Below are 2,633 nucleotides of genomic sequence, written 5' to 3' on the forward strand. Positions count from 1 at the left end.
AATCTCTAAAACAACAACAACAAATTTTCATACAGATATATCAACTGTTAATACTATGACATTTTCTTTTCCTATTCTTTGTGTACTTCTTATATTTCTCTATGTATATATACTCAGGTACATTGGGTTTGTGTACATCTGTGTGCATAGATGTGCATTGCACATGAGCATATCTCTCTCTGTCCACAGTGTTTGTCATTTCTGGATATTACTGTACATATGCAAATGATTATTTATTCATTCATTCATTCAAGAAACACTTAATGTATTTCTATTATGTGCAAGGCACTGTGCTCAAAACTGGCTGTCTATAGGGAATGAGACAGACTAATTTTCTGACTTTATGAATACTACACTGTCATGGGGTAGACAGAAAGAAAAAATATATACATAAATAAAAAAATCATAAGTTTAAGAAGCACTGAATTTGGTAGTGCAATACTTTTGGTGTCAGTTATGATTTATTGTGGTGAGGTTCAGTATATCATTTCCTCAGAAGGCAGAGCTGAGACGTAAGCCTCAATTTTTCAGCAATGCATGTTCTCATGTATAAAACTGAGAAAATATAGAAGTTATAAAACAAAGACCCTGGGAGGTGTTCTGTGAGCAATAGATCCTAGCTTTTATGTGGTGGAAAAAGCTCAGATAAATTCTGATGTCCAAAGCATAGGAGTTCTCTCAGTCTGGACTACTGCCAAGGCACTAGATAAAGTGCATGTTAGGAAAGGGGTCAGTTTGTGCTAAGCAAATAGAAATAGTGATTATGCCCCTGAAATCCAATAGTAAAGAGAATTCTTCAGGTGCTATCACCACAGCAGATTAGATTATCATTTTATTTTTTAATTTCTCTGGTTTTTTCTAGAAAATTTTCTCCCCAAACGACAATGGTTTGCTCTCACCAGATAGCACAGTAGTTAAAGCATCACACCCATACACTAATATCATAGGTTGCTCCTGGGTCAAGGCATATACAGAAACAGATTGATGTTTCTGACTGTCTGTATTTTTCCCCCTTTATCTTGCCTCTAAAATAAATAAACAAATAAAAGAAAAAATGACAATGGCTTTTTTTGTTGTTGTTTTTGCAACTTAAATTGCATACAAGAATATATTATGTTTTTCAAAATCTCACCCCAATAGGAAATAAATGGTAAGGTTGTAAAGTACCATATTCCCCCATGTATAAGCAGCCTCCCTGTATAAGACGCACCTTAATTTTGGGGCACAAATTGTGAGAAAATGATAACAAATGCCAATAAATGGGAAATGCAAGTAAAAAAATACTACAACCACTGTATCAGATGCACCAAGTTTTCTAACCCCACATTTTTGAAAAGATATGAGTCTTATACATGGGGAAATATGGTATACACTCTCCAAATGTCTCTGTGAACATTTCGTTTTTCTTTTTCTTTTTTTTTTTTACAGAGACAGGGAGAGAGTCAGAGAGGGACAGACAGACAGAAATGGAGAAAGTGTTTATAATGTGCCAGGACATAGATTAATCATCAGTTTTTTGTTGTGACCCCTTACATGTTCATTGACTCCTGTCTCATATGTGACTTGACCAGGGGGCTACAACTGATTGAGTGACCAATTGCTTGAGCCATTGATCTTGGGCTTAAGCTGGTGAGCTTTGCTCAGATCATTTGAGCCCATGGTAAATCTGACGCCCTTGGGATCTCAAACCTGGGTCCTCCGCATTCCAGTCAAATGCTCTAACCACTACGCATTTGCCTGCTCAGGTTGTGAATATATTTTTTTTACTTTCTCTGGATTTTATTTAGTATTCTGGTTCTTAATATAGGTGGAAAGGCTGTGTATTTTAAGGTTTTCTTGCCATAAAATATATTCCTCACTATCTTTTTCTATAAGTTTTCTTTTGTAGTTAATATTTTCATTAATTTTAAAGTGCTTTACAACTTGAATCGTGATTTTGAGGGAGGGTTGATCTAGGGGTGAATTTATTTGCTTTTAAAAAAGGGATTTTTAGTTAATTTCTATGACTGTTTACTATATTTATTGTAATGACAACAATAAACATGCTTTATATCATTTCTAATTTTAGAGGTAGTTGAAACTTGCTTGAAAGAACATACAGGATTATCTGCAGTAACTGTTTTCCTAGTGCGCTTTCCTGCTGCCACATCGTGTGCACCTTGGGAATAACAGCTCAGATCAGTTAATCTCGAAATATATATCAGTTGGGTGTGGTGCGTTATCTATCAATGTTCAATCCAAGGCTATCTAAAAGAAACTTTTATAACTTGTAAATATAAGGAATTTCTAGTTAATGCTTGCTACTTCTTTCAACATTAATTGTAGTGAAAGAAAGAGATATACTTGGTATTGTTTCAATCCTCTGAAGTTGGCTGGAATTTGCTCCAAAGCACATACAGTAATGGTCTCTGTTACATGTGCTTCTCTGCTGCCACCTCGTGTGCATTTTGAAAATCAAACCTTAGTACAGGTCCAACGGAATAGTTTGGTAGAGAGCATTGTCTATAAACTTTGATTCCAATTTACCTTTTCTTTAAAGATTTTATATATCCTTAGTGGTTTGTTTTCTGAATATCTCTTGGCTCATCTTGTTTTTCTCCTTTCCTTCCAGCCATGCTTTCATAAAGCTTTTG

Source organism: Saccopteryx leptura, unplaced genomic scaffold (genome assembly GCF_036850995.1).
Source record: "Saccopteryx leptura isolate mSacLep1 unplaced genomic scaffold, mSacLep1_pri_phased_curated manual_scaffold_37, whole genome shotgun sequence".
NCBI lineage: Eukaryota > Metazoa > Chordata > Mammalia > Chiroptera > Emballonuridae > Saccopteryx > Saccopteryx leptura.